This window comes from Podarcis erhardii (genome assembly GCF_964252035.2).
Source record: "Podarcis erhardii genome assembly, chromosome: 2".
NCBI classification, from domain to species: domain Eukaryota; kingdom Metazoa; phylum Chordata; class Lepidosauria; order Squamata; family Lacertidae; genus Podarcis; species Podarcis erhardii.
In genome coordinates this window covers 40,828,547-40,855,676 of record NC_138498.1, presented here as the reverse complement: position 1 = coordinate 40,855,676, position 27,130 = coordinate 40,828,547, and the positions used below count along the sequence as shown (strand labels likewise).

General features: G+C 41.8%; 1 long non-coding RNA gene across 1 annotated transcript; it reads right to left on the bottom strand.

Moving 5' to 3' along the window:
* Positions 1 to 11,870: 11,870 nt before the first annotated feature.
* LOC309334488 lies at positions 11,871 to 22,195 on the bottom strand. The gene is made up of 3 exons (XR_014153125.1): positions 21,414 to 22,195; positions 13,270 to 13,426; positions 11,871 to 12,508 (listed from the first exon to the last, which is right to left on the bottom strand). It is a non-coding gene; the product is annotated as an uncharacterized lncRNA (long non-coding RNA).
* Positions 22,196 to 27,130: the final 4,935 nt, after the last annotated feature.

Sequence of the window (27,130 nt, the reverse complement as noted above, 5' to 3'; positions counted from 1 at the left end):
GAAAACCCCACCTTTCCTGATGATGGGCATTTTGCTACAGTAGTTTCATTTAAGGAGCAATAGTCTGTCCTGTGTGCCAGTTCTCTTTCATATACACAAGCCTGCACAAAGCTTTAACCCTGCCAGTCTATTACACGCAAAACAAATCCAACTTTCCCAGGAATCAAATTGAGCAAATAAATAATAATTCCTTGTGATGGAAAGTGTATTTAGAATCGTAAGCAAAAATGAGTTCCATTATCTCACAGTGGTGAACTGGGTCCCTTGGCATATTTGTAAGTGCAGTTCAGACAGATTTTTAAAATTATTATTTTTTACTACAGGAGAAAAAGTAAGTGGCCTAACAATAACATTAATGCACACAGCAAGGTAGCATAAAATATTGATAAACCCAAAAGAAACAACGCAGCCCAAATCCAAAGAACAGAAAGCATTTTATTCCAAAAATAAAAAAATGCCACCCTCTTTACCCTGCTCCTTTGATTTTGCCCTCATTCTGTAACTAAAGCTGGTATGCTATGCATGTTCCTCTTGCTATGGGGAGATAACTTCGCCTTTATGCCAAAACTTCAACAACGTTGCACATTAATGCATATTTCTACCTTTGCTCCAGATATCTGCTGGGTTGGCTGCTGGCAGAGGTGTAGATACTAAGGATATAAGTACCCTCAAAATAGAAAGAGCTGATAAGCCTTGCTATGAAGTAGTGGAGAACTTGCCACAGGGATACTGTTTTTGATAGCATCTTTACAGCAAGATGTTGGGCATGAATGGGTATGTGGCTCTAAACTCCCTGATTGCTGTCTCTCAGGTGGGTGTTTTAATAGTCTGTTTTACTACTGGGTATTTTCCACCCTTGTTCTCAGCCTGGAGAACCCTCTGGCCCATGGGCCTAATTAGGTCTGGTCCTGGTCCCAGATTGACCTGCAAGGCTGTTCTCCACAAACCACACCCACATGCCCCACATCTGATACAAAGGAACTATTGGAAGCTCCCAGTTGTTTCCTTGTATACAGTGCTGGCAGAAACTCCACTGCGCAGCTAAATAGACCCACTTTGGCTCTTTGTTTGAAGTCCTCTGTAGAGGGACACTCCACTTGGACTCCAAACAGAGTGCGTTATTCCTTCTGTTGGAAGGGACCACAAGGGTCATCTAGAGTCTTGCATCCAAACCACAAATCTCCAAACAGAACATTCTCCCCTTGGCTGGCAGATATCTGCAGAACACACACAAAAAATAATTCATTTGAAGGATCCACTTTCATGGCCTATCAATGTCAAGTAGCCAAGAGTCATTGAATATGCTTCTGAATACCAATTGCTGAGGATCAAATGTGGCAGAGATCTGTGGGCTTCCCATGGGCATCTTGTTGGAGACTATGGGAAATGGGGAGCTGGGACTGGACAGGCCTTTGGTCTGATGCAGCAGCACTCCTCTTAATCACAGACACTTCTTATGTGTTAATATTTAAAACTTATATGGTAGGGCTATGTGTGACCCAGAATATGTGCAACAATCAAGGATAGTCTCACAACATTAGTAATGCTAAGACACATTAAAAGGCAAACAAAACTGAATTCTTCCTCCATCCCTATCTGCTTCCCGAGATCCATTTTAATTGGAGGTGTGAGAACTTATGCCTGCAGTGCAAGAGTAGCATCACTATAGCATTCAGTCTTCGACAAAGTTGGGTTCAGACAGTCCGTGGACTGCCCTGGGTTGGAGCTTTCTGGAGCAGTCAAGGGGTGGGGCATTGGGTGCGAAGAAGGAGGCAGCACTCTCCTGCCATTTCTGGATTTCAGTCTATTTATGTATTTTCCAGTGCCATGTGTATATGTGGTTCTGCGTGAGTTGAACATGCATGGGGGGATGCCTGTACTAGTTTTATATTCATATGGTGCCAGATTCAATCCCTGGCATCTCCAGCTAAAAACAGATCAGGTGAAAGTATAGAGGCTCTGCACTCTATCTGGGGGGGGGGGGTGGCACTGAACAGCCTGTGCATAGCCAGGATTTATGTTGTGGGGAGCAAGACTTTTGTTAGGGGCAAGGCAGATCTGAGCTTTCTGCAACACGATTGGTCAGCTAAGTTTATATTATTAGTAGTACTTGATGGGAGGGCAGCTGCCTCCCTGGCTAGGCCCATGCACAGGGTATTCATATCATTCTGACATCTGACTTCAGCTCTTTCACTATCTTCCCTTCATAAATGGTTCCTAATAGCTCTTCCTGTGGCACCTCTTACTCATTTTTTATTTCCTGTACACATGCTCTCCCCACCCCACCCCCCAAACAATCACATTCATCTCTTCCTACAAAAAGTGGTTTAAATAATGTATAATTTAAGGCTCTTTTATACACTTTCATGCTATCAATTATGTATATCGGATGCTGGAAGTATTTGTTAATATTTCCTTGTTGTTGTTATGGTTGGTATTTCCTCCTCCCTCCTTCCGTTTTTCAATGCTTATTGCATCTAGTACCAGAGGGGTGTTCAAAAATTTCCTTTGGAAATTGAAATATATCAACAGCATGCTGTAGGTATAAGAAAGCTTTGAAATCTAAGAAAGTATGTCTTAAACAATCCAATTTCCAGTGAGGCTGGAATGATAAACACAGAGAGAGCTGATTTACCTATTTAGAAAACATGCATGGTACAGCTCACCTGAGATTGTACCACTCCAGATTGCTGCTGTAAATTGTTTGAACACAGCCCCGCCCCCCGCTCCCATGTAAAAAGAATCTCCTGGGAATATAGTCTTCTCAGAGGGAAGACTAAACTATAATTCTTCTCTCGTACTTGCTAGCTTTTCATCAATGGCTATTAGCTATGATGACTATGTTCTCCTCTGTCAGAGGCATTATGCCTCTTGCTGGGAATGACAGGTGGGTAGAGTGCTGTTGAACTCATGTCCTGTTTTCAGGATTCCCATATGTTGGCCACTGTGAGAACAGAATGCTGGACTAGATGGGCCATTGGCCATTGGCCTGGTACAGCAGCTGCCCTGATCTTCTTCTGTTATGTTCTTTTTCCATTCAGGTTTTTCCCAGTCTGTGATTCCTCACCTGGGTTCAAACAATGGTGGTTAGCAACCTTTTTCAGCCGTGGGCCAGTCCACCATCCCTCAGACCATGTGGTGGCCAAACTATATTTTGAAGGGGGGGTGAACAAATTCCTATGCCCCACAAATAACAGAGATGCATTTTAAATAAAAGCACACATTCTACTCATGTAAAAACATGCTGATTTCCGGACCATCCACGGGGCTGATTGAGAAGGTAATTGGGCTGCATCTGGCTTCTAGACCTTAGGTTGCCCACCCCTGTGGTAGACACATGCATTTTTCTGACTGTGAAGTCCTGGGGCGGGAAATTTGGTGCACTCCAAAAGTTGTTGGGCTACAACTTCCCTGATCCGTGATCATTTCCCATGCTGCCTGAGTCTAATGAGCGTTCAACACCAACTGAAGGCCCACAGGTCCCCCACCCTTGCTGTAGACAAAAGGGAACATATGGTCTTTTAGTTCATTCCTCCGTCATGAGAAAGCACCATCTATTTCTCAGCCCTTCTGCAAATAAACACATTCAATCCACATTACAGTTGTGTTAGCAGCTAGGAGCAGATGGAGCCTGCAGACACAAGTATGGCAGCTGTTTGGAGCAAGAGGGTCAATCAACAAATTTTAATGGAAGCGAAAACAAAACACCCCCCCCACATCCCTTCACTTTTACTTTCTGGTGTGATGGGGGTAGGGGGACTGCTTCTCAACCTTAAATATGCTGATCATAGAATTGTAGAGATGGAAGCGACCACAAGGGTCATCAAGTACAACCCTCTGCAATGCAGGAATCTTTCACCCAACATGGTGCTCGAACCCTAGTTTGTACCTGTCTGTCTCAGGAGACAATGGAAGACTGTGCCTTTGGGGGTGAAGGCTGTTGGAAGGTTGCAGCAGCTTCTGTGGCTATAGAGACTGCTATGGGAGAGAAATGTTTTGTTGCAGCTGGGGCAGAGAAAGGTGTTTGGTTGTGCAGATGCACCATGACATTTTTTCTTTCTGCGCTTCTCCCAGCAGTCATTTCTCGTCTGGTCACTGCTATGGATACAGGACTTGACTGCCTGTCTCCAGGCACTGCGGTCGTCTGCAAGGGATTCACACATGGCATTATTGATGTTGTCAGCCTTCATGTCACGTCTGCAGACATCTTTGTAATGCAGACTTGGTCTGCCAACAGCTCCCTGTAGAGCACGTCCTTGAGGATCCTGCCATCTTCTGTTCTGTGGACATGACCAAGCCAGTGTAGACATTGCTGAGACAGGAGTGTGAACATCCAGGGAATATGGGCTTGGGGGAGCACATTTTTGTTTGGAATTATGTCCTGCCATGTGATACCCAAAATCCTCTTGATGCACAGCATGTGGAAGGCATTGAGGTGTCACTCCTGACAGTTGTAAGTTGTCCATTACGCACTTCCATAAAGCAGCATGCTCAACACACAAGCCTAGCAGGCCTAATCCAACCCCCTGCAATGCAGGAATCTTTCACCCAACATGGGATTTGTGCCCACAATCCTGAGAGTAAGAGTCTCATGCTCTACTGACTGAGCTATGTGGACCAGCCAGACTTGAAGCAGAAGCAAGAGACCTTCACAAAATTCTAGAGATCATAATGCATGGACACTACAGAAGAACCCCACGATTTCTCAGTAGTTGTCCAGAACCTGGATCTCAATAATGACAACTCTTCTAAGCATTGATATGTTACCACTTGAATGTCCATCTGTGTAGACAATTCCTCAGAGCCCCAGTTTCCCCATCATTCCAGGTGCCATTGCCCAGAACCAAACAACTTCATATGCTCACTCTTCCTAAAAAGTGGTAAAAATCTCCAAGCCTTTTCTCACCCATTCTCATAATGTCCAGAAGGCACAGGGTTCGCTGACCTCTCAGCTCTGAAGTCTCCTCGGTGGTTCAGCTAATAGCTGATCAGCTAAGCCACAGACTGGCTGGCACTGGCCAGGCACTGGTTCAGCTGATAGTGTCTTTTGGGGTTAATTAGCAGGCTTTTAAAGTTGACAGTTAATTCTTTTTAATTGATTGCTAACACCGATTTATCAGTTAAATCTTCTAGCCCAAATCAAAAGCTCTCACAATGGCAACACCTCCACGTTCTTCCATAATGATGCCCCAAAGTTAATCTTGATGATAAAAATGATAAACAGTGAGCCAATTAACCACAACAGTGATATGAGCTCTTTTGATGTGAGTACCTCCTCCTTGCAACTAGAATGAGCACAAAGCTCACTTAAACTGTTTCTCATCGGCTGTTGGACAGCCATTGGAAAGTATTGGCATTCTGTCACTCCCAATGTAGGCCAAGTTCTAATTGGTGACCTGAGAAGTGAAAGGTTCCTTCCTTTATTAAAGAGCTCCTGAATTAGTCACGCTTTCAGAGAAGCAGACTGCTAAGTGCTTGGTTTCCCTGAGATTTTCCCTCATACCTTAAAGTTTTGGCAGAGAGCATCTCTGTTCATCCCAGAATCTTTGTGTGTACCAGGGCTATTTATATTCTTAACTATATCTAAATGTAAAAAAAAAACCCCACAGGCACTGATCTTTTGTTTGTGACCACTACTGTTATAAGATATGTATGTTCCAGCAAGAGTGGTACAGAAGGAATCCAGCTCATAATCCACACCCTTCCATTGTTTCATCCCCCTGAGTAGTGCCAAAATGGAAGTTCCCAGGCTGTAGAAATGCAGAGGAAGCTGCTGTGGTTTATTGTGTGTGTTGGGTGTGGGTGTGTGGAGTACCCAGTGCATCTACTTTGGGGCAGATGTTTGATTTACACAACATGTATGATTTAAATTCCAATCTGGTTTTCTAGCTACCGTGCTTGGTTGTTACCAATGTGCCTAAATTCCCACATGGATCAGTTCCGTCTTCTTATAGCTGAATGCTATGCTTTGGAATTTGCTGAGTTTGCAGTATCAGATTATTGAAATCAGTAAGACGTGACTTTGAATTTTGCAGGGGATGGCGAGGGAACCAGAAGATTAGTAGGATATTGTGGTGCCAGTAATTAAGAATCCTGCTTTAGAAACGTTGGTACCGTTCTTAAAAGTTGCAATTCGCTCACCATGTTTTCCACATGTTTATCCTGGACTGGAATACATTCCTTCTTATCACACTTACGTCACAGGCTTTTTGTGTTTTCTCTGCATCTGATTCTCAGGGTGCTTAAAACCTTTTCTACCAAAGCAAAGGCCATGATGTCAGCTTTTAGACTAAGGCCTGTTTAAATATTTTAATCTCCTCTCTACTGCTAACAGTGTGTTTTCTTGGGATACTGAAATACACATGATAGACCACAATAATTCTGCAACTCTATACTGTGAATATATCATGCATTGATGCCTTGACAACTAATGTGCATGAACATTGTTAAAGAAAATTCTGGGTTTAGAGACTACTCAACAGCCCAGCTCGTTGGGGTACAAGCCCCCCATGGGTCCATGAGGTCAGTAAAAGAAGAAAATTCCAGCCAAGTAATTTGGAGCAAAACAGCAGTCAGTAGATTTAGATCCTTTATTGTTGTGCAACAGGTTCAAACAACAGTAAGAACACTGAGCATGGGACGACACTCACTTTTAAAACTTTCCTACCATATCCCAGAATACTGTTCGCACAGCATCATCAATACATCATTGCTACATCACTAAAATGTAAGAAAGGGGAGGGTGACAAAAGGGGAGGGTGACACAAGATTAACATAGGCAAATGTGTCAGGGCAACACCCAAGTATAAGATTAGCATAGGCAAACATGTCTCAAGTACCCAGCACCCAAAAGTACAATAGAACTTCCTTTGCAGGTCTGGAGCCTGAGGCAAGTCCAGTGACAAGATTTGGCTTCCCTTGGCTAACAATGAGCCCAGCAATTTTCACCTCAGAGCATTTCCTGGGGTAGGAGGTGTGTATACAGGTCTTCATGTTTGGGGAGGTGCCAGGGAAAAGAGTCCTTTTTCCAAGGGCAAAATAGTGTTGGAATGGAGGAAACTTGCAAAGGAGTTGATTTTTATATGATTTTTACAGCTAGGTATCTTCCCTGAGCTGTCAAGTCGAAGGGATACATTCAGGCATAATATTTGTAACATTTAACAACTTTAAAGATGTGCCCCCGCTGTCATTTCTGTAACAACATGGTATACATGTGGTGGGTAGAGTAGCGCATATGCTCAGGAAGACAGATTCCTAAATCAATACAGACTACAAAAGGGGTGAGATCTTTTGCTACAGAACAGTTTGGTCATCTATGCCAATTGTTAAAGAAAACACATTATCACCTGCCTGGTGTGGATGTCTGGTAGCATGCATTTATCTTCACCCTCTGGATCAGCCTGCTATGGAGTTAAGAATTACTTTTAATTTTTTCTACAGATCACATGATGATGATGATGATGATGATGATGATAATAATAATAATAATAATAATAATAATAATAATAATAATATTATTTATACCCCGCCCATCTGGCTGGGTTTCCCCAACCACTCTGGGCGGCTTACAGCATATATAAAAACATAATAAAATATCAAACAGTAAAAACTTCCCAATACAGGGCTGCCTTCAGATGTCTTCTAAAACTGTAGTTCTTTACCTCCTTGACATCTGAAGGGCCAGTGTTTCACAGGGAGGGCGCCACTACCGGGAAGGCCCTTCACCTGGTTCGCTGTAACTTCGCTTCTTGCAGTGAGGGAACCAGCAGAAGACCATTGGAGAAGGACCTCAGTGTCCAGGCTAAATGATGGGGGTAGAGACACTCTTTCAGGTATACTGGGCCAAGGCCATTTAGGGCTTTAAAGGTCAGCACCGTAAGTGGTAAAATAGTCATCTGTGAACCCATCCATATTCTCAGGCAGCACCTAAATATTCTAGCACAAATTCCATGTTAATACTTTCACATCAATGGATCTTGGGGTAAATTTCTCTTGTGGGGAGAAGGGACAAGATTTGACACAATACTGAACTGCTTAGAGGTTCTTAAATTCATGGTAAAGCTGTCTACAAATTATGTTCCATAAAATAAAATGATATATTTAAGTTTTTTAATGCAATCACCTTTAAAGTTTAATTCACTGATCAGGTATATGTCAGGCAAATTCTTACTGCATGATACATTTCTGTCATGGTTTTACTCCTCCACGTTTCATCCTGATCCTTCATTCCCTGCCAAAGTCATTCCCTGCCAAAGTCATTGATAAAATGTGATCAAGGAGGTGAGCCATAGAAGTCTCTTGAAGCTTTCACTGAGAACTGACTGCAAAGCATGCTGGGAAGTATTGCAAACTGTTTGAGGGACAATAGATCCAAAGAAAAATCCTCTAACACCTAGACATGAAAAGCTCTAGGGAGGCTCACATGTCTCTGAATCCTGTGACAAGCAGGATTCTTGGGATATCGTAGCTCCCTCATAATGGTTGTACAATAAAAAGGTGGGGAAAAGCCACGGGGAAAGTTGCCATGTGAAATCAATGCCCTGAAGACACTCTAAGTTACTTTCTGCCCATTGTCAACATCACTGTTACAGATGTGGATTTTATTTTGTATGCAAATGTGAAGTAAGAAAAGAGAGATGCTTAAAGCTACGCAGGTCCGATTACTAGGTGATCTTTATAGTTACACTTAATTCTCTGTATGGCTTTGTCAGCCACGCCATTGAAGATCTCAGAGCATCCCGAGACACTAATGGAGATTACGAGTCAATATTTAAATACTAGCCGCAGACAAGATCTAAGTAGCTTGTGAACTGCAAGTCTTTTGTAGAATTACTCTCTTTGAACCAGAAACCTAGTTTCCTTTTAAATGCTACATTTACCCTCGGGGCTTTTTGCATTCCTATGACACTTGACCGATTGACTCTGTTATCTTCATCTTAGAACAAACAAACAAAAGCATTTTATTCCTTCCAGCCAAGTGTCATTCACACCCAGCAGATCCTGGTGCAAGTTCTTGCCTTGTTTTCATGCCATTACTTTCCTAAACACACACACACACTCCGGATGTGCAGCTACCTGTGAGCCCTCATAAACCCATTCTTCTGCCTCCTTCCAATTGGCTGCTTTTCCAGAAGATCAAAGTGGATTTATAGTGCATTCTTTTCCTAAATAATTTAACATCTTGCTTTCCCAGGTTTCGTTCAATCAGATATAAAAGAATGCAAAGTCAGATAACTCAGCCCCCACTCCCACCAGCTTATAGTAATGATAATTATGACAGCTGTCAAGTAACGTCTTGTGTTTGTTTTCTTCCTACTCTATTTGGTTGAAAGGTTGGGGATCGGGTTAAGGAGCTATTCATCAGCTCTTATTTCCAAGTCTGGCTCATTTAATCAATTCCAAATAGATTTACAGAATATTGACTGCTCCAACAAAGTGTAATAAACAACTCATTGTTGACATCTGACCTATTATATGCCGGCTTTCACCTGGAATTTTGGACAATTATAAATTGTTAAGACAGCACATATGTATTGGGTCTACTTTTGCTGATGAGAGATTTGAACACTAGCAGTTAGGTCTGTTAACCGCTTTCTGTCCAGCATGGTTACTCATCCATGGAGAAGCAACGCTAGAGTTTTGAGGGACCTGACGTATATTCAGAGGTATGTTCAAGGGAACAGGGAAATCAGGCATGCTAGTCAGAGAGTCACCCACAGGATTGTTCTCGGTTATTGTCAGCAGAGCACATAGAATCACAGAATTTTAGAATTGCGAGGGACCCTGAGGATCATCCAGTCCAACCCCCTGCAATGAAGGAATATGCAGCTGCCTCATACACAGATCAAGTCTGCAACCTTGGTGTTATCAGCACCATGCTCTAACCAACTGAGCTCTCCATTCAGACCTGTATTATTATTTCCAATTTGATCACTTCCTAATTGATTGATTGTCTCAGGAGGCATTTCAAAGTTTAGATGTAACTTAATATACATTAGCATCCCTGGCAGGGAAAAAAACCCTCAATCAATCCAAAGACAGCACAGCTTGCTTAGCTGTGAAAGTTTCATAGTGCCTGGTATGCTTTGACTGGCTTGAGAAGCCATCTGACAGTACAGTGGTACCTCGGGTTAAGTACTTAATTCGTTTCAGAGGTCCGTTCTTAACCTGAAACTGTTCTTACCCTGAAGCACCACTTTAGCTAATGGGGCCTCCCACTGCCGCCGCACCACCAGAGCACAATTTCTGTTCTCATCCTGAAGCAAAGTTCTTATCTTGAAGTGCTATTTCTGGGTTAGCGGAGTCTGTAACCTGAAGCATCTGTAACCTGAAGCATCTGTAGCCTGAGGTACCACTGCAAGGTGGGATGGGGAGATTAGCTAACCTTCTTCAGACAGGAACTGTGGCCCATCCTTTTATCCATAAAGCTTCATCTGCCTGTCCTGAGAAGCCAGAGTGCTTAAGTGGCACAAGAGGTAAGGCACTTTAGACTGGCTGTTAAAGACCCCAGTTTGAAATTACCTGTTGCCACCTTGATGCTCACATCAGTGTACATGGTGAAGTTCTGAAAAGTTCTGAAATCATAGCCGAAAAGCTCTGAAGAACACAACAGTGCTGCCTGTATTGGTGAATGTGCTAAAACATTTTACCACCTGCTGTCAAACTGATGCTGTTGAGAAAGAGTGAAATTTACAAGAGGGGGTGGTTCTTGAAATTACCACTTTCCCCAAAAAAGCACCCTGTCATATGAGGTTAGCTGGGATGAGAGTCAGTGATGAAAACTTTCAAAACATCCTGCCTACAAAAGTATCAGAACCATTTAAACAAAAAACCCACCACACCATAAACATGTTATTTTTGTAGAGATGAGAAAACAGGAGGGTTTTGTGCCTACCTTTAAGTCGCTAAAGGTTCTTTATAATGAGAAAACCTTTAGTGACATAATGACCTCTGAATAACAAGTAAATTCATTATAGGCCAACTTGATAGGCAACCTGGCTGCCTCACATGTCTAATGCAATTATATTGAAGCAGATTTGATTATGCAGCTGTGAGTAATAACAATATAGTAAGAAAGTAAAAATTAAAGAAAATGCAAAGAGGGAGCATGATAAGAAGCTGAGGGTTGCCCATCAGTCGAGGATGAAAGTGTTTGATTCTAGAAGAGCTTAGAAGTTTCAGGTTTTCCCCAGTGAGTTCATGACATTGCCCACCGCCACCCCATTCCCAGTAACTGAAACCAGTCATTTGTCATTAGGAAAGGAGATCTGGAAATTAAATATAATGATAAACATTTCAGTCTTGGTTACACCAGAGGGTGAAAAAAATGTAACAGGGAAGAATTCCCAGATTATGTGAGAACAGAACAGAGCCTTTGCTTTCCTAGCTTTAGCATGGCCTGAATGGAATCGAGTATCTTGAATATGTTTGTTAAGTACTGAGCCAGCAAGCTGTCATTATGGTGTACTACCAGAATTACTTAAAGTGCTAATGAAGGACCCATAATGAAGTCAACCCTCCCTACCCGTATGTCCCAGAAAGCATCCAGCTTGTTTTGTCCCGTAGAACTCAATAGGAGCCATGGGGAATTGAACATGCATCTGTACAATTTGTGATCCACTGAGCTAGCTCCAGTCCCTTTGGTCCAGCAGGTGCTCACTCAATAAAGAAACCTTCCTGGTTTTGTTGCTGAGCTAGACTGCGAAATGAAGGGGCTTGTCAGTTTTCCTTGCCATAATGCATGACTGGTGGGTTGCCTTCCATTTGGCAAGTCACAACTCATGCAAGTCAAGCATAGTCCAGTCCATTCACATTTGATAGCCAGTTACGATTTTATTATATGTGACACTAAAATATTCACCGTATTTTTAAAAAGTTTTTATGAAAGATTTTTTGGGTGTTACAAAACAAGCAGATAAACAGGGAAAGGTTCACTCATTGTCTCCACTTTCAATTCATAGTCTTTTTCACAGTTCATTTACATTAAGTAAGAGCAAAATATTCATTTTATGCACACTTTCACGTAATGTGTGTATTTGTATAAACATTGTTTGGGGAACTGCATTGCAAAATTCAGCTAAGTGTGAATTTTGAAGTATAGCTATGTTTCGGTTTGCATATTGTTTTGGAAGGGGTGGATTTGATAGAGTCACCTTTAAATGCACACTGAATAGAATTTTCGCTCCAGCCCTACCCACTACTGATCTAAACCATTATCTTTATTACACATCATTTACCAAGAGCAATTCATTCTCAGGAGATAGTGGAGCCTTCTCCTGAGATCCAAGAATAATTCTGTGTTTATAAATATTCACAAGATGCTAGGAATAATTTCATCAGGTTTCTTTGGCCACTCTCCGCATGTTCAGCATGGAATTCTGCAGTCCCATCAAGGCAATAATATTTCCCCGGGTCTGTTACTCACGGAGACTGCAAGGCCTAGCACAGCAGGCACTTTGGTCTGGCAGAAAATAAAATCCTCTCCTTGTAGGTCTCCACTGATGGCTGTCTAGTAAAAGCAGGGGAAATTAATTGAAGATGGACCGTAATTAAGTAGTTATGTTATTAAGCCAAACCATCAGGGTAAGTGCCTGTACAGCATATGTATTTGATCTTATCACTCTCTTTTCTACCACAGCATTATTGAAGGTAAATGAATAAGGAGACTAATTATTCCATTTCTTCTTGGGGTGGTGGGTGGGAGAATCAGAGGGGGAGGAAAGTTGAGTCACACAAGTTGTCACATTATGGCTATAAAATCCATATTTTTTACTATAATGGTATTTCTGAGAATTTTGCTCCATTAGGAAATCAAGAAGAAAGGAAGAGTGAGATTTAGTGGATAAAAGACTATCTTGAGTCCCTACACCCATTTTGCGCTGAGCAGTACAATTTCAGTGTTGCATAAGGACTTTTAAAATATCTCTCTTTCATCTCTGAAACAGAATTTTCCATTAACACGACAAAGCCATTAGTACAAGTCAGCTGGGACTTTCTCTGCGATTGACTGTTTCATCTTCAAGTTATTATTATCAGCAGCAGATTTACTGCAGTTCCTACTCAGATCGCTACGCCGTTAAAGCACACTTGCAAAGTACAAAACATGCAAGAGGAGAGAGAGGTTTTGATTCAAATATTACACTAAGAACACATGTAAGGAAGCCAAGATGATTTATAAGAAGTTCGAGGATATTAGTGAGAGGCACTTACTGTAGGTTCTCAGAGCCTTACCTTCAACTATTCTAGCTCAAGTCTTATAATACTACCTACCTCATTTGCTTGAGATTCTGTAGCACCCAGTCTGGGAAGCCCCACATAATCCACCTCCTCTGAATATTGAGCTTTCATCCTTCTCTCAAATGTTTCTATCTCACCAAAGGTAGACTATCTCTAGGCACACTGTCATTTTCTATGAGGATGCAAACGACTGCTTAAGCAGGAATTTCAAGGGCTATTCAGATAACCAAAGTACTCCCTATACCAGGAGTAAGCAAACTTTTTCAGCAGGGGACCGGTCCACTGTCCCTCAGACCTTGTGGGAGGCCGGACTATATTTTGAAAATAATAATAATGAACAAATTCTTATGCCCCACAAATAACTCAGAGATGCATTTTAAATAAAAGGGCACATTCTACTCATGTAAAAACACGCTGGTTCCCGGACCGTCTGCAGACCGGATTTAGAAGGCAATTGGGCCAGATCTGGCCCCCGGGCTTTAGTTTGCCTACCCATGCCCTATACATACATTCAGTGAATGCAAAGGAAGGGAGGAACTTGATTGCACCCATTTGCCAAGCCTTGCCCCCAATGCCAACATGCCTACTAGCTATGCCTTATGAATTCTCTTTTCTACACAGCCATTACATCTGTCAGAGCCCCATTCTTTTTTCTTTCTTTTTTTAACCTGGCCACTGGACTTTGAGTATATTCCTATGAAGAGCCATACAGAGGATCTATTCTTTTAAGGGGAGCAAAGGAAATATGGAAGATTCTGGAAACAATGGAGTTATTATTTGAGGACCTAGGTTTTGTGAACCAAAACAGAGAAAGTTAGATGGTCCACCTTTTTTTAAAAAAAGGAACAATACAGAACAAGGAGGATATAAAGATGGCATGAATAAAGACCACTTTTAAAATCCATCAGCGAGTTATTGAAACTCAGAAATTTCAAGAAGATACCTTCCAACATTTCACAGATGAAAATAGGGACATGTCTGCATGTGACTGGGTGGGGCAAGGGGTAAAGTTTGTGGACAACAGAAGAACCAGTGCAATTCTGATTCAGATGTGCTACATGTTGACAGTAGGGACTAAAACTGCAAATGGTTCCACAAGCACTACACAACAAAGGCACTTCCAGATAGTAGCTTAATGTAACAGACAAATCATTGGCAGCAGATTTGTGTGTTTTGGTTTTTTTAAAAATCAAACTTACCAGATTTCCCCCAGAAAGATAAAATGCAGCTTATTTATTTATTAAATTTGTTTACTGCCCTTCATCCAAAGATCACAGGGTCGTTCACAACATAAGAATATGAAATGAGAATCCAAAATACATAATAAAAAAACAAACAAAAAAACAATATCATGTGGAAACTGAAAAAAAAACTTGCATACACGAGGAGCACTGATCCCACAATAAACATCTGTCTGGAATCACTCACAGAATATATATATATATATATATATATATATATATATATATATATATATATATAACAGATTTATGCACTCTTTTGTATTTATTCTGTTGAGAGGATGTTTGTTCCATTTTACAACTAAGGAACATGGGGACCCAGCAGTCAGTGAATCTATGGCTCAGAATTCTTAAGCAGAATTAAGGCACGTACTGTGCCTAATGTGGAACTAAACAAATACATAACTGTATCTGTGGGCATTAAGAACATGTAACAGTAGCCATAGTTGTAATTGCACTAAATCCAGTAGTGGAACACAGGCCTCGACTTGACATAATCACCATGATCACCAGCGTTAGATATTTGGTTGTAAAATACAATCATTACTTTAGAAAAACTTTTCATTTTGTTGTATTGGTCAATGTGATTTCAGACAGCACAGTTCAACACACTGGCTGATTATTATCACCAGTCTCACTTAATCTGCATGGAGAGTCGGTCATTTAAAGTGACTGACCTTGAAATGTAGTATTGAACCTGATTGCCATACATGATGCTGAAAGCCACCTTTGTCTGAAAACCATTCAGTTTTGTGATACTCTATATGACGTGTGTGTGATAGTAAGTTCTTAAAGCAAATGCTTTCAGGGTTGTAAATAAATTGCATATATGATGTAGATCTCCCTTGGAGCAAAATACAACACTGATATGGGTCCGCCCTTTCATGATGACTGCCTTGCAGGGGCGCCGACTTATAAAAAATATTGGGGGGGGGCCATACCGGGGTCCTGCCCCGGGAAGTTTTCTAAATTTTAGATGGAAATTAGTGAGTTTTAAAGTTTTTTAAAAGTATTTTAGAGTCATATGATCAACATTAGAACCCCGAAAACTCGACTCTCTATAACTCCACACTCCGGGAAACTCGACAAGCCTGAAACACTTTTTGGCTTTGAAAAAAGAAACAAAACATAAACACACACGGTATTTTCGTAAAAAGCTAATTTAATTTACAGTAACAATTATGCTTATAGACTATTACAGAGCAGTGAATATATAGCTCTGAAAAGACTGAAATGATATTTAAATAAATCCTAAACTATCATTAAAAGAATAAAACATAAAATATTGCTGTCGCACAGTAATAGCACTTTGATTAATAAGTGAAATAGCTAATTTAAGCTTACTTTGAATAAGGCTGAGGGTTCATTAAATAAAAATAATATCTCAAAGTTAATGCTTTAATACAGTTAATAAAGTTAATACAGTATGCCTAATACTGTATGTAAATACTGTAATACTGTATGTAAATAATGGGCTTTAATTGGGTCTTACACCCTAAAAATATTTAAGTATTTGAAAATAACTAATACAGTACTATAGTAATATAGAAATACAGTACTAAACTAGTACTAATATTTCGAAACTGAAAATTTAACATTCTGTATGTATTTAATTCTCTATTTTATAAAGATTTTTAATATCTGACAGTGAGTTTGGAGTAGCCCAATGCAAAAATCCTGAGGATCCATGTGGATCCATGCTTTGTAACCACGTTTTTGCACCACTGTGACCCTAGGCAACAGTGGGTGCGTGATTTTTTTGGTGCAAGATGTAGCCATGGACATGCTATGTGATCTGATGGTGAATTTGGGGTGACCCAATGCAAAAATCCTGAGGATCCATGTGGATCCGTGCTTTGTAACCACGTTTTTGCACCACTGTGACCCTAGGCAACGGTGGGTGCGTGATTTTTTTGGTGCAAGATGTAGCCATGAACATGCTATGTGATCTGATGGTGAATTTGGGGTGACCCAATGCAAAAATCCTGAGGATCCATGTGGATCCATGCTTTGTAACCACGTTTTTGCACCATTGTGGCCCCAGGCCACAGTGGGTGCGTGATTTTTTTGGTGCAGGCTGTAGCCATGGACATGCTATGTTATCTGATGGTGAATTTGGGGTGACCCAGTGCAAAGATCCTGTGGATCCATGCTTTGTAACCACGTTTTTGCACCATTGCAGCTCCAGGCAACAGTGGGTGCGTGATTTTTTTGGTACAGACTGTAGCCATGGACATGTAATGTGATCTGATGGTGAATTTGGGGTGACCCAATGCAAAAATCCTGAGGATCCATGTGGATCCGTGCTTTGTCGCCACGTTTTAAATGGGGAGGGAAGGAAAAACACAGAAGGGACAAGAAGCACGAGAGGGGTGTGCGGAGAAGCAGCTGGCTAAGAATGCAGGGAAGGAGTTTAACGGGGTGGGGGGGAGGAAAGGAAGGCAAAAGTCCCGGTCCCCCCAAGCCAGCCCTCTCTCTCTCTCTCCCACCTGCGAGTCCCTAGAGCACGGAGAGGAGGAGGTGGTGGGCTGGAGCCTGCACGCAGTGTGACTAGGAAAGAATTAGAAGGAAGGACTCGATCCTTTCCTTAACCCTCTGCTTGCCAGGTGGGCAGGGGATTCCCTGCTCTTTGTTGAGTTTGAGCAAACGCAGCAACAGAAGCGGGTGGGCAGTAAAACCCTGAGGCAGAATGCAGGAAAGCAGCAGCTTCCGCCTTCCCTCCGCCCGACCGCACGATCTTATTTTTGCCTGATTTTTGCCTGTTTTTGCCCCTGCGCTCCGGAGTCAGCTCCAGGGACCACACATTCGCTCAATAACACGCACAGACATTTCCCCTTACTTTTTAGGAGAAAAAATCTGCGTGTTATAGAGCGAAATTTACGGTAATAATTTTCTTAAATTATTGGGGGGGCTGAGCCCCCCCAAACGAATTTTGAGGGGGCTCGGGCCCCCTCAGGCCCCATGGAGTCGGCGCCTATGCTGCCTTGCTCTGCCCAACAGCATGGCCAGACCTGTAAGGCCTCACCACTTTATGCTCTGTGGGAAAAGGTTTGGGGCTCAGTGAGTAGACCCATGCTAAATCAACTGCAGATGCATATTTAGATGTGGAAAATTGGCTCAAACCACTTTTGGAGTTTCTCATAGTTACCATAGGAGGAAATGAATGTCCCAGTCATGTCAAGAATGACAAAAAAAGGTATTCCTTCTTCAATGATTGTATAATGCCGGAATGGAGAGGTGTCTTTCCTTTCCATTAATTACTCTCTGATTAATGATTCCAAGCATGTATTATGAATTACTGCTTCAGTAATGATATTCTCTCTTAACCATCAATGTGATATTCTCCACAAACATTCATCTGCATTCTCCTGTAATATAACGTGTCAAACTGACTTTTAAAATGTTGTTTTAAGACAAGTCAGTGTGTGCATGTGTGTGTGTGTGTGTGTGTGTGTGTGTGTGTGTGTGTGTGTGGCGGGTGAAGGAGCCCTAGTGCCTCACATGAATGAGATAAGAGGAAACAAAGCAAAGGGGTAAGAAAGGAAACTTGTAGCTTTTCAAGTTCAATGAGGCTTACCAGGCTTGGGGGGCCTCTCAGAATCAGAGGGCCCTTTAAAAGAACACGCAGAATTGAAAGCCTTTTTTTTGGCCCTCTTGTTGCCTTAGAAAATCCTCCCAGTTCATGTTCACTCATTTTCCTCACCTTTCCTGCGCTGTGGCTACCACCACACCAGAACCACCAGACATATACACACCCCTGTGTGACTTTACTCCCCACCTACCAGAGAACAACAACTACCAGACTTTTAGAAGACATCTGAAGGCAGCCCTGTTTAGGGAAGCTTTTAATGTTTGATGTATTACAGTATTTTAATATTTTTTTGGAAGCCTCCCAGAGTGGCTGGGGAAGCCCAGCTAGATGGGCGGGGTATAAATTATTATTATTATTATTATTATTATTATTATTATTATTATTATTATTATTACCTCTCTTAATTCTTTAAAGCTGCCCACATGCAAAAGGAGACTCTACTGCCATGCAGGAGCAGATGAAATGCAACTTCCAGTGTTCCTAGAACATTAATGTGAGATGTATGCAAACCGATCCTAGCAGTGGCAACACCAGAAATGGATACAAAAGATCCAGTTAATCCCTCGCCAGTAAATTTATACCCAAGTCCTCCCTTGAGTTACTTTTGGCATAGTGTATAAACAGTTATTCCACCATTCTCACTCTCTTCCATTTTCTCTAGCAGAAATGTGTTTTGAAAGTTTGAGACAGCAACACCTGAGATTTCCATTAATAGTTACGCACTACAAAAACAGCTTTCTTGAGGAGGAGGGTGCACAAGGAAGACAGATGAGAGAAGGAAATCCTGCCTCTATGACTTTTGTATCAGGCCATTCAAATAGCCATAACAAACCTCAAGATTAAATATATAGGCAGAGTTAGGTTGCTGTGTGATCGTGGGTGAGTTCCAACAGTCCCTGGACAAGACCACTGCCTATGTTCAGCCATAATGAACAGGGAACGGGAACCTCTGACGAACCAGATGTTGTAGTACTCCGACTCCCATCAACCCCAGCTAGCATCCCTGGTGGTCAAGGATGATGGGAGTTGTGGCCTTCCAGTTGTTGCTGGACTACAAGTTCCCCACCTTTGCTGCAAAATAACCCGGACTCAGACTATTCAAATACATATTTCATCTTTTGGTTTAAATCCCCTCCCCCAAATCCTTCTTTAGCAGTTAGCTACTCTGCATATTCTATAGTTGCTTTCAGAAAGGGAGAATCCCCTCAGCAATTATCCAGCTGAGGCAAAAAGTGCCCTTCCCTTGATTAGCTCAACCCTATTTTTAGGCTGTGTACACATTACTCTGTCTCCAGTGCTTTCCCACCACTGGTGTTTGAAGCCGAGCGTACATGACGTTAGCCACAATCCATATGTATCCTGTAATTTTTTGCTGTTGGATGTGTTTTCCCTCAAACCAGCTTCCATCAGATGTGAAAACATAAACCACAGTTTAGCTGAGATGTGAATATTTCAGACATCCATTGGTGACAACTTCATTGCAGGCGGCAATTGACGGCACAGGGAAAACAGATCAGGTAATGTGCAGGTAAGCAATACAGGTAATCAGGCAATAGTGTGTTCAGCAATGCAAAACATAACTTGAAGCATAGCAGGGGAGAAAGACCTCTCTGAGTTTTAAACCACCCATGTGTATGTGCCGTTACTTAAGGCAAGATTTTATCTTGCAGTGATCTTTACTGAAGTGACCTTTCCCATCAGCTTGAATTCTAATAGAAAGGGAGATTTGATGTGCCAAGATCCCTGTGATGAAGTGTGGCTGATTAGCAGTGATTTGAAGAGCAAGGGCTGCCATACACCTGGAAGGAAGCCCAGTTGGAAAGGACTGTAACTCTGTGTCTTTTTTTATTCCTCTTAATTGCTGTTGTAAAAACGGATGTTGAACACGAGTGTCTTCAAAGACTTTGTCAAGTGACATGTAAGATTTGCATGGCAACTAATGACACTTCAAGGTTTCTCAAGAGAGGCAGCTCTCTTGCTACCTCTGAGTTTTTCTCCTAATTTTCGACTGTAAAGAAGGGCTGGAGGAGGAGAGAATGAAATGTGAAAATATGCACCAAGAAGCCAAACAAGAAAAAGCAAAGGAAGAAATTTAGTTCTTTGGTTGTCAAGAGAGAGAGAGAATACAGTGGTACCTCGGGTTAAGTACTTAAGTATGTTTTTGTGGGGCTTATTGGTTTGCTTTTTTTTTTGTTATGCATTTTGTGTTCTCATTTTATATTTTTATGTTGGGGAGCACCCTGTGATCTTTGGATGAAGGGTGATATACAAATTTAATAAATACAATAAATTAAATTAAAAAAGGAGCCAGCAAAGTTGTCTTTTTGGCTCAGTGGGAGAGCTCATTTTCTCCACTCTGAATTTCCATTGCAGATTATACCTATCCTGCCCTCCACATCAAATGTAGCTTTCTTCTTTAGTTTTGTTCCTCCTCCTGCATTTCAAACTGGTTTTCTGCTAGTTTGTTTGGTTTAAAGCACTGTCTGCACACTTATACTTATTTAACTGCTGACTTTGTGCCTTAAAAAAAAAACCAGTCATGTTTCTAGAGTTGATGAACTGTTTTAAAGAATGATGGATTTATGTCATCATAAGCTTCCAGCCAATCAGTGGAGTGTACATCCAACTCCTATAACAAACTAGCAGAAATAGATTCTCTTGAAGTTGACCAGGGGAGAAGAGTGTAAGCCAGATGACTCATGAGTGCTCCTCCAAACCAGAATGATTCCTTATTGATTTTTAGGTATTTCTGCCTGAAACCTTCCTTTGTTCTTATATTGTGTTCAATCAGCATAGCATAGCAATATGCTTTTGAGCTAGAATGTATCAAGTGTGTGAATGGATTCAGGGCCCCTCCCAACATCATTTCTATTGTTTCTTCCTGATTGTTTGGGCTCATGGTGGCATTGTGGGGTTATACATGAGTCTCTTTGTGCCTGTAAAAGGTTTGGGGTTGATATACTACTTTGTTTCCAATCAGCACATGGCTGGTAGCTTCCAGCTGAAATCCAACAACGTTTTATACCACAAATGCTCCATCTTATCCCCCTGCCCACACTTTTATTTTCACATACGCACAGTGGCAGATGTGGAACAAGTCTTGACTCTACTCTGCCCATTCCTTTTCCCCAGATTGGTCCAAAAGGATTTTTGATCATTCCCAAAGGAAATGTGTTATGTCAGGCTGCATATTCTCTCTATTTTAACCCCTGACTGAAGTCAAACTGTCTTCCACAAAGTTCAGTTCCTTTTTATATCCCTGTCTTCTTGTGATGCAGCTCTAGGTCAATACAAGTGCTTGCCATAAACACATGCTGATAATAGACTGAGAAATAAGAACTCACATTTTCAGCCAGCATTTGGTTGATGGAAAAATGACATACTTCCTATTGGCTTCTTGACAGGTGTAATTCATCTTGGCACTGCTGGCTTAATCTGGACCACTTCAGCAATCGTTACAGCTCATTTATCCCCTTTCTATTCATTCCTTATGTGTGTTTAAGGAAAAAAAAGAATTTCTAGCCTATCCCTTTTGGGTGCAAAAAATATGAGGCTCTAATAATGAGTATGTAGCTAGATGGGTAAAATGCTTCAGGATTCAATGATACATACTGAAATCCTTATTGCTAGTCTTTTCCAGACTTGTTTCGTGCAAACTGCTTTGCAGTTACTAATGAAGCAGTGCCAAGAAAAACTGGAGGAGCTGCCTCTTCCCTAATACAGAGACATCACTCAATCAAACATGCATTAGAGAGTTGATTGGCATTAGAGAAAGATTCTTCTTCAGTATCCTGTGAGCAACATCAACACCTAAGGCCCGGAGAGTGTATTTGCACTAACATGATGTCATTCAAAATCCCATGGCATGTAGGCACTATTTAAGTTGTTTAATGTAGCAAACAATGAACCTAGCTCTTTGAAACATGGGATTGTATTGAGGATTAGTCATTCTCAGAGAAGACCCTCTGAAATTCATGGACATGACTAAATCACTCTGGGCAAAACTTAGTTGGATGCAACCCACAGGAAACTGCTGTACACCAGGCCAGATGATTTGTCAATCAATATTATCTAGTCTCTGACTTGTAGCAGGTTTGCGGCAGAGAGAGACTTTCACATAACCTGCTACCTGATGCTTTTGAACCTTCTACCACTGAGCTACAATCCCTTCCCAGTTCCAGTTCTAGAATTCAAATTCAAAAGTCTCTCAGGTTCTTCTTAACAATGAGCTGCCAAGCGCATGGTTGCTCTAGACAATGGAACAACTAAGCTAATGGCAGTCAGAGAATCCTAGGCCCACAGAGACATCAAAGAAGCAGTCCCTGCTTGGAGAAGACAAGCAAAGCACATGAGCTATGCATCAGTTAACTTCATAGATACATGGACAAACAATGATGTGCACCAGACATTTTTAAAAAGCTCTTACTTGCTGCTGTACGGAGAATGCAAGGGTTGCATAGTTTGTGTGCATGCCACATGCCAGAGAGTAGGAATATATGGGCAGCACTTCCATTGGAGTAATGTAGAAAGTGGGATCCCCTAAAAAATTGGTTCCAACCTGTGCTTTTTAATAAGCAGTGAAGTGGCCAAGGTTGATGGTGATACTAAGTTGCCCAGGGTCTTTAAAACAAACAAACAAACAAACATTGCAAAGAGCTCCAAAAGGGCCTGAATGGGCAGTAAAATGGGCAGATGCAATTCAATGTAAACAAGTGTAAAGTGATGTGTGTCAAGGAAAAACAGTTGGGAAAAGTTCAGAAAAGGGCAACTAGGGGATGGAGGAACTCCCTGATGAGGAAAGGCTGCAGCGTTTGGGGCTTTTCAGTTTTGAGAAAAGATGATTAAGGGTTGACATGCTGAAAGGGTATGAAATTATGCATGGCATGCATGAAGAAGGTGGATAGAGAAAAGCTTTTCTCTCTCTCTCATAACACTAGAACACTTGAACATGAAGTGGAGCTGAACGTAGGAGGACTGAGGACAGATAAATGGAAGTACTCATTTACAGAGCATGTAGCTGAACTGTGGAACTTGCTCCAACAAGAGTCAGTGATGGCCACCAACTGGATGGCTTTGAAAGAGAATTAGATAAATTCATGGAGGTAAATGCTATCAGTGGCTACTAGTCCTGATGGCTGTGTGTTGCCTCCACTATCAGAGACAGTATGCTTCTGAATACCATTACAGTGGTACCTCGGGTTACAAACACCTCAGGTTACAAACACTTTGGGTTACAGACTCCACTAACCCGGAAGTAGTACCTCGGGTTAAGAACTTTACTTCAGGATGAGAACAGAAATAGCATAGTGGCAGCATGGCAACAGTGGGAGGCCCCATTAGCTAAAGTGGTACCTCAGGTCAAGAACAGTTTCAGGTTAAGAACGGACCTCCAGAATGAATCAAGTTCGTAACCAGAGGTACCACTGTATTTGGAAACTAGAGGAGAGGAGAATGCTCTTCCCCTTGCCCCTGGCCTGATACAGCAGGTTCTCCTTGTGTTCTTGTGAACAGTTGAGTTCCTGGGCCTCCATGGCAATGTGTCATAAAGGATAGATGTGTGATTTCTGATTTGGACCATTTAGAGAGTGAAGGAAAACCAGCTTATTGACTTTGACTATAAGACCAAAAATGGTTTGCTCTGTAAAAACTTAATTATTTATTTTCAAGGGGCCCAAAATGGATATTTTTTGTGAAATATCTCCCATGAAATAGACTTTCAGTTTGCAAGCTTTACTGCCACCTGTTAGCCTGGAAAAATTACTTTATGCTCCTCTTAATTCTCCATAATGATACTCTTATGCTTGAGCAACGTGCCCTGACGAACTTGATAATCTGTGTCTTTAAAAAGTGGAAAATTAGTTCAGACAGCTGTGGCTTTGGAGGAAAAAACGAGCTTAAGTTCTCAGAAATTGTAGATGGTGTCTGAGCTGCACACATAGTGGTGATGACTGTATCCCACTGGCCATTTGACCTTTGCTCTTTTCCAGCCTAAAAATTAAGAATAACAGCATCCACGCACCATTTATAGCCTGAATACTAGAGATGCTTTGCTACTATTTAAAATAGCCAAGATAATATAAGGAGAACATTAGCGCAATAGTTTCACTTTTGCAATGTAGTACAGGGTACAAGGTCGGCTGTTGGCTGAAAGAGAGAAAGAGGTAAGCATATGTAGAAAACTTCCTTCTGAATGTTTTTGAGGAGGAGGAACACCTGCTATTCTTTACCTAAACGCTATAAAGAATTTAAAGGAATTTTGCAGCTTGCTATGTTTATGGGAAACAATAGGTTGGATCCAGACTAAGTGAGTTGTACTTAGGTTCCATTGAAATCAATATCATCAATATTATATGACAGAAATCTAACCTCCATTATCCAGTTCTAACTATTCAAGCTCCAAAATTCAGAGCAGAAGACTTCAACCTGTTCAGTATGTTTTTGGGTTGTATTAGCCCGAATAGTATTTGGCATGGTTGAGTGAGTCACCTGTTCGACTTTAAGCTCTAGCCACATCTGGACCAGTGAGAACTGCGAGCATAATTTTCTTTTCTCGTGGTGCAGCATGCACATCTCCCCAGATATCACTGTCACCATCTGTTGGTGACCATGACTGAACAAATCTCTGGTTCTCAATTTCCTCTGGTCGACCAGCGCACGTCACTTTTTATTTGGCAGTCTCATTGGAGATGTTGACAGCTTTGTCAAGCAAACTCATGGGCAGTCTTACCCTTTTGGGATAAGGGTGGAGGCACCGTGTGTGGCAGAAAACTCTCTGCCTCTTCTGGCCAGAACATGCCTGACTTTCAGATAAAGCAGAATGTTTGGTTTACACTTCACTCTGCCCAATTTTGCAAGCACGGTAGTAATGAGGTGAGCGAAAGAGACCGCTGCACAAAAGACGAGCCTTTCAATCCAGCGCCTTACATGGTATATTATTATAATGACATCATATTTTTGTAGGCACCAAAAGACATTAATTGTGTAAGCTTGAGGGTTTGATCTCCACCAGGCCTGTTTTCTTTCACATGACTGTCGGTTAAGGTTAAGCAGAAACTAGTTTTTCCTCCTGATCTGGATGAAGTGAAATTGGCCTGTGTTTATTGTCCAAAAGAAAATGGAAGATGCTTCCCTCGTGATTGTAAAAGTGACAGGATGTGTGGGAAAATAAAAGTGGTGACATAGCTGGAGTGAAAATGATTTCCATTGCCAAGTAATTGGGCATTTTGCACCATGGATGTCACACTGATCTGACACTAGCTTCTCTCTTTACTACACACACACACACACACACTCATGTGATTTCACTGCTTTCTGCCAGATGGTCATTATATTTTACAGGACTGCAGGCAATTATACCTGTCAAGGGCATGCCAAAGTATTTAGCATTTATGGTTTGAGGGAGATTACCTCCTAAATGTTAATGGCAGACGGAGTCACACTAACCCTCCCATTTAAGATCTTCATTAGATCACCTCTCTGCAGCACTAAAGGATGAGTTAAGGGTAGACAGAAGTGAAATGTAACCGCCCCTCACGCAGGAAGTGGGTGGAATTCCAAAGAGGGAAAAGAATCAGAAGCTTTGAAACTTTGTGTAACCATATCTTCCTAGGGAAAATAGGTAGGAACATATCCTTCATGGTTTGAGGTAAGCAAACCATTGTTTGACATTAAGATACATTGTAAAAAGCATGGACTAAGACTGTAGAGAATAAGATATTTTTGACTAACAGTTTGTTTCTCTATCAGTGTCCAAATTTTCAGATGCTTTCTATACTTACAAAATACTTTTTTTTCTTATTTTGAATACAGTAGCATCGGCAGCTGTTGAAACACAGAGGACCCGTCTACTATGCAACTGATTTAAATGCATTAAATGGTTAAGAGAAATTGGGATATTTATGCTGCAATCCTAACATCACTTACCTGAGGAAGACCCATTGAATTCAGTAGTATTTTTGCATAATCATGGTGAGGATTATGCTGGTAAGATGGGATAGAAAGGGATTCCTGAGACTTTGCAGCTCCTTCCCCAGACTACAATTCCCAAAATCCTTTAGAGGTAGCCATGGAAGGAAAACTGGCACCTATGTAAGTGTTTTGTGTGGAAAGATCCTTTGCAGAAATGAGAGCAATTTTAAAAAACCAAGCAAACAGGAAAAGTTATAATTAGAGAGCACCAATATATTTTAAGTGGATGCGTTTTTCATTTTAAGTATATTAAAGTAAAGGTAAAGGACCCCTGACCATTAGGTCCAGTCGTGACCGACTCTGGGGTTGCAGCACTCATCTCGCTTTATTGGCCGAGGGAGCCGGCGTACAGCTTCCGGGTCATGTGGCCAGCATGACTAAGCCGCTTCTGGTGAACCAGAGCAGCGCATGGAAAAGCCGTTTACCTTCCCGCCGGAGCGGTACCTATTTATCTACTTGCATTTGATGTGCTTTTAAACTGCTAGGTTGGCAGGAGCTGGGACAGAGCAACGGGAGCTCACTCCATCGCAGGGATTCAAACCACCGACCTTCCGATCAGCAAGCCCAAGAGACTGTGCAAAGAGGGCATGGGCAGAGGGGGACCTGCCTCCCCCCGCTGTGTTCATACTTGGTGCTGTGGCTCCCCCTTGCATCCTCCGAGCCCTGCACCCCTTCCCCACTGGAGGCTTGGCTTCCCTCCTCCGCAGAGGAAGTGCTGCTTTTCACGATCTTTGGAGACTCCCTGTAACCCAACTGCCCTTCCACCTCTCACCTCTGAGCTGATGGCAGTTCCCTGACAGTGTATGTGTGGCAGAGCTGCACCATTAAACTCTACCAGACAGCAGCCAGGATTTGGACTGCATCCCAAAATAATAGAAATCATGCAATGCTCTAAAAAGTCTGGGGATTATTATTCTTATTTTAAAAAACACCACATTTCTACTTTATGCCTAACCTACCTCACAAAGGCTCCAGTGGAGAGTGGTGACCGTTGGGACTGGGAGGGTGGAAGGCAGGGAGGCCAACAGTAAACAGAACCAAAGCAAATTAGTAGAGCCAACTAATTCTGGTTTTGTCACCATCCTCCTCCCTG